This window comes from Zonotrichia leucophrys, chromosome 6 (assembly GCF_028769735.1).
Source record: "Zonotrichia leucophrys gambelii isolate GWCS_2022_RI chromosome 6, RI_Zleu_2.0, whole genome shotgun sequence".
In the NCBI taxonomy this organism is placed as follows: domain Eukaryota; kingdom Metazoa; phylum Chordata; class Aves; order Passeriformes; family Passerellidae; genus Zonotrichia; species Zonotrichia leucophrys.
The window spans coordinates 32,097,126-32,103,125 of record NC_088176.1 but is presented as its reverse complement, the minus strand read 5'-3'; positions in this window follow the sequence as shown (position 1 = coordinate 32,103,125).

Genomic DNA, 6,000 nt, shown 5'->3' with positions numbered 1-6,000 from the left:
CCAAAAATTAAAAAAAAAAAAAAAATCGAGTGATGCTTTTCCCTCGCTGGGGACAGCTCCAAGAGGACACAAATCTGAAGGACAAGGAGGGAAATAAGTTACCAGGCAGCTCCAAGAGGACTCAGATCTGAAGGACAAGGAGGGAAATTGGTTACCAAGCAGAGCCCTGGCGCGTCTGGCCAGGCTGCTGGTGGCAGTGCCAGTGGCTCTGTCATCACCAGAGTTAAAAGGAGCGGGCTGTGTCAGAGCCCAGCCACGCTGGCACTCGCTGTTCACGTGCCCTCCAATTAACAGATGGGTGCTGATCACTCCTGGGGCACCTCCCTTCATGGGAAGCTTCTGGTGGCTTTGATTGCGGTTCTGCACAGGCAGCCGGGCTGGTGTGCTGAGGAATTCCAGCTATGGAGTTGCAGCTTAAGCTCTTGATAGCCAGGGTGGGAAAGAAAAAAGCCAACAAGCCAAGAGAGAACAAACAAACAAAATAAAAGCCAACAGGTTTTCTTGGTAAAGGGTCATTTCCTAACTCTCAGGGTAGTTTCCTGTCTCCCCGGGTTATTTGGGAGAGTTCCTGGGGCAACAAAATCTTGGTCTGAACTGATGCCTTGAGAAGGCTGACCTAGAACAGAGCTAAAGAATAAAGCAGGGATTTATTAAAAGGATCTCCTCCATGGATCCACCTTGGGCAGCACAAGAGCCCAGCCAGGGCTGCACCCAAGGTGAACCAAAATGGGCACAAAATGGACACCTGGTCATGGGGTCTGTCACTGTGATCAGTTCTGCTCCATTTGCATATTGGAGTTAATTGTCCAATTACAGCTTTAGGTTATGAAGTCCCATCCTGTTTGTTTTTCTCTCTTCAATTCACCATTGTTTGTGCTCTTGGGCCTGAGATTTGGATCATTTGCCCTTGGTCCCCAGCTAGAGCAGGAATTGTTTTGTCTCCCTGCTCTGTGCACAGAGCTCACCATCCCTTAGTGTGAAGCTCAGAGCTACACACTAAAGCAGCACAGAATCTGAAAAATATAAAAACTTAAACCCAAGGCACCATTCTGAAGGCTTCACTCCCACCTTTCCAAAGCCTCAGCAGCATGCTGAGCTCCCCAAGGACAGCTCAGGCCTCCCTGCCTGCCTGGATGGCAGACACTTGCATATCCCTCCCCTCATGAAAAGTGACAGTAAGGTCCAGGAGTGTCATGTTAGCAAAGAGCAATTCACCAAAGCTCTGTAGAACTCTCTGGAAAAGCTCCAGGCTGGAGGTCCCACCAGCAGCCAGAGGTACAAGGCAGAGCTGGAGCAAATTACCAGCTTTGTATGAAGAATTACAAGTCAGGAGAGGTTAAGTAGAATAATAGTTTGTCACAGGGTGAAAAGGTAGAATTTTAAGGTTTTTAGAATGGAGGTTCAGGGTCCCAAGATGGAGGAATTTGGGTGTGCCCTGCTCTTCCTCTTTCTCCCTCCTAGCCTCCATCTTCTGGGTGATGCTGGCACTTTTGGATTGGTTTAGAGCAGAGATAGACTGTCTAACATGCAGGCTGGCCACTCAGCCTCTTATCCAGTCTTCTCCCAGGTGTGCTCATGCAGAGGGTGTCACATGAGGCTGTGAGGGCTCACAGCTGTGTCACATCCCTCCCAGGGCACAGCAGTGTCACCCTGCTGCTGATCCATCATTTCCCACCTCACACAGGGCAGCAGCACACACAGGAGTTGTGGAGGGGAACACAGGCAGGAGAGGTGCCTGCTGTTCCTGCTCTGGGCTTTTGGAAATATCTTCCTTCCTCTGTGGGCAGGAAAATACCACTGCAAAGAGTCAGAGAATCATGGAAGGGAACTTATATAGGTTGGGAGGACCTTAAAGCTCATCTCATCCCACCCCTGCCATGGCAGGGACACCTTCCACTGTCCCAGGCTGCTCCAAGCCCCGAAGTCCAGCCTGGCCTTGGGCACTGCCAGGGATCCAGGGGCAGCCACAGCTGCTCTGGGCACCCTGTGCCAGGGCCTGCCCACCCTGCCAGGGAACAATTCCCAATCCCCAATATCCCATCCAGCCCTGCCCTCTGGCACTGGGAAGCCATTCCCTGTGTCCTGTCCCTCCAGTTCCCATTGCAGGGTCCCTCTCCAGCTCCCCTGTGTCCCTTCAGGCCCTGGAAGGAGCTGTGATGTCTCCACACACCCTTCCCTTCTCCAGGCTGAGCATTCCCAGCTCTCCCAGCCTGGATCCACAGGGGAGCTGCTCCAGACCCCCTCAGCATCTCCATGGCCCTGCTCCAACAGCTCCATGTCCTTCTGACGCTGGGAGCACCAGGGCTGTGCACAGGTGGGGTCTCACTTGAGTGGGGCAGAGGGGCAGAATCCCCCCTGCCCTGCTGCCTTCTCACCCCACTACTCATTCTCTAGTGCAGTTACTAACTAGTAGTAACAGTGATAAATTAATAGTAGTAGATGTTGGAAAGGCAGCAGAGACTTCTCTGGCATCCCCAGGCTGTGGAACGAGGCCATTGGAGCAGTGTGTCAGTGCTGGGGTGAGTGTGTGATTCAGCACCTGCGGTTGTTCCACCTCTGGTGGAAGGACAGAAGGTGCCAAAAAAAAAAAAACTAGCTGGATTTTTACTGAGGAACTCTTGTGTGGCTTAGTCAAAGGGAGGAATGAAAGTCCTCAAACCTTTGAGGACTTGAAGGAGGTTGGGTTTAGATGGGATTTTGGGAAGGAATTGTTCCCTGGAAGGGTGGGCAGGCCCTGGAATGGATTTCCCAGAGCAGCTGTGGCTGCTCCTGGAAAAGGGAAGCACAGGGAGGTAAGGAAAGGAAAATCACAGCTAAAAAAACACCTTCATGGGGTTGGAATGTTGTTGGATAAAAGGTGTTTTGTAGGGAGCTGGGATAAGGGAATGGAGGGATGGGACACAGGGAATGGCTCCCAGTGCCAGAGGGCAGGGCTGGATGGGATATTGGGAATTAGGAATTGTTCCCTGGCAGGGTGGGCAGGCCCTGGCACAGCTGTGGCTGCCCCTGGATCCCTGGCAGTGCCCAAGGCCAGGCTGGAGCACTCTGGGACAGTGGAAGGTGTCTTTGTCATGGTAGGGGTGGAATGAGGTGATCTCTAAGGTCCCTTCCAACCCAAACCACTCTGGGATCCTACATTCTCAGAGGGATGTGTGTCCAGGTGTGACATGGAAGGCCAAGGTTTCCATCCAATGAGTCCTGGACTCTGCCTGAGTCCCAAACCCTGTATTATTCTTGGCCTCTGAGGCCCTTAAGAATCAAAATTTACACCTTCTGCTGTGGTGTGTTGCTTGTTAGCTTCACCCTTCTCAGCCATCAGGCAGCATTGCTGCAGGATGCCTCTCATGCTCTCATTTGAGGCATCACAGGACTGCAACCCCACCTGCTGCTGGCACAACAGGAAGGGAAGCAGCCTGTGGGATCAGCTGTGTCCCCAGTGCTGTCCCTCAGGTGCAGGTCTGCTGCTGCTGAGTCACCTCCTCTGAGGCACACGGGTGCAATCAGCACCTCCTCACCTCTGGGACTGGGGTTAATCCTGCCCTGGGCTGTCCATGCCCACCTTCCTCAACTGGCCTGCTGCTCTCTGCTTTGTTCACCAGGACCTCTCAGCTTGGATGGTAATCTGCGTCCTGAGCAGTCCATGCCACTTCCTGCTGCTGGAGCCTGCTGTCTCTGCTGCTGTTTCACCAGCACCTCTCAGCCCTGGATTGGTTAATCCTGCTCTCCATGCCCACCTTCCTCAGTGGGCCTGCTGCTGCTGCTGCTGTGTTTCCCAGACCTCCTCGCCTGGCATGGGTAATCTGCTGTCCATGCCACCTTCCCTCAGCTGGGCCTGTGTGCTCCTGCTGCCCCTTTCCACCAGGACCCTCAGCCTGGGATTTGGGTTAATCCTCCCTCTCCATGCCCACCTTCCCTCAGCTGGAGCCCTGCTGCTGCTGCTCCTGCTGCTGTTTTCCACCAGGCACCTCCTCAGCTCTGGGATTGGGGTTAATCCTACTGTCCTGAGCTGTCCATGCCCACCTTCCCTCAGCTGGGGCCCTGCTGCTGCCTGCTCTGTTTCAGACTCATCTGGTTTGGGGTTATCCACCATGCACTCCCTCATGGCCCTGCTGTGATTTGGGTTTAACCCCTGCTTCCTGGGTACCTGTCTGCTCCATTCCCTTCCCTCAGCTGGGGCCCTGCTGCTGCTCCTGCTGCTGCCCCTTTCCACCAGGCACCTCCTCAGCTCTGGGACTGGGGTTAATCCTGCTGTCCATGACCACCTTCCCTCCAGATGGTGCCCTCTGCTCCTCCTGCTGCCCCTTTCCACCAGGACCTTCTCAGCTCTGGGATAGGGGTTAATCCTGCTGTCCTGAGCTGTCCATGCTCACCTTCCCTACTGCTGGAGCCCTGCTGTTCCTCCTGCTGCTGCTGTTTTCCACCAGGCACCTCCTCAGCCCTGGGATTGGGGTTAATCCTGCTGTCCATGCCCACCTTCCCTCAGCTGGGGCCCTGCTGCTGCTGCTCCTGCTACTGTTTTCCACCAGGACCTCCTCAGCTCTGGGATTTGGGTTAACCCTGCTCTCCTGGGCTGTCCATGCCCACCTTCCCTCAGCTGGGGCCCTGCTGGCTGCGTCCTGGCTTCTGCCACCTTATCCCTCGCTGCACCAGACTCTCAGCTCTGGGACTGGGGTTAATCCTGCTGCCCATGCCCACCTTCCCTCCAGATGGTGCCCTCTGCTCCTCCTGCTGCCCCTTTTCTGTGCCCAGGTGCCTCTTGCCAAGGGTGAAGCAGCCACAAACCACCTGGCCCTGGCATCCTGAGCTGGGAAAGGGAGCAGCACCCTGCTGTTGGCAGTATGAATGCCAGCTCTTGTGCAATCCCTGCCAAATAAACACAAAACTGCCTTGCAGTAACCTTGGAGAACACTCAGGTTGAAGAACCTGGTGAGTCCTTATCTGCTCGTGCTTTTCCTGGTTTAAAGTCCCTTTGGCTAGGCTGGGCTGTCTCTGGTTTGCACATTTATAGGGGTTTTGCCCGTGCTGGAGTTGCACAGTGGAGCTTGAGGAAAGAGCTGATCTTTTCACAACACCTTGTTTGGGTTGCTCATGCAATCATTCCATTCTCTCTAATGAAATGGAATAAACAAAAGCATAAATGTGGGTTGGGAAATAATGGAGATGTGGTCACTGGTGTTTCTTCAGTAATTCCTCCCCTGTTCCTGTGCTCAGAAGAGCCCAGAACAACACTGAACTCGTTGTACTTCTTCCCTGGTTTCTCTTCATTGGCTTTAAAGTGTATTTTACAGCTGAAAGAGTTTGGTTTGTGCCTGAACAGACCTAGGAAAACATGAGCAAAATTTCTCAGTAAAGAAACACCCACAGTTTTCAAATTTGGTGCCATGGTGCTCCTGAGATTATTTCCCAGCATACTGGAGACAAACTGATCTGGCTGAGCTTTCAACACCTGTTTGTGAAGTTTTGGAGAAAATTACATCTGATTTTGATTTCAGCTAACTTTCCATGGCCTTATATTCCCACCTGCTTGAAGTCCCATTCCAAGAAAATGCAAATCTTAAAACCAGAGTCTCTCTCTCTCAGAGGTTCATCTAACAAACTCAAAAGAAAATTTGAAAATTACACTGGAAATAACATGGGAAATTGCTGTGAGTTCCTGAAATAAGAAAGCACAGTGCTTTCAACCAAATGAAAAGCCTGAATGTACTCAGCAATGCCTCTGGAAATCGTTGTCAGGCTGTAAAGGATCAAAAAGACGTGAAAAGGCAGCACGCCATCTGTCATAACTCCACGAAACCTTGTCCTAGATTAACTCTGGGACAAATCAGTTTCCAAACAACCCCACGGGCCAGCACGTTGCTTAAAGCAGACACCAGAGCAATCCTTGGGCTGCTTGCAAAAGCACCACCTCTCTTCAAGCCTGTGCATGTGGGAAAGAGCCTGTGCTCCTCTCCACGACTCCTGTGTGTGCTGCTGCCCTGTGTGAGGTGGGAAATGATGGAT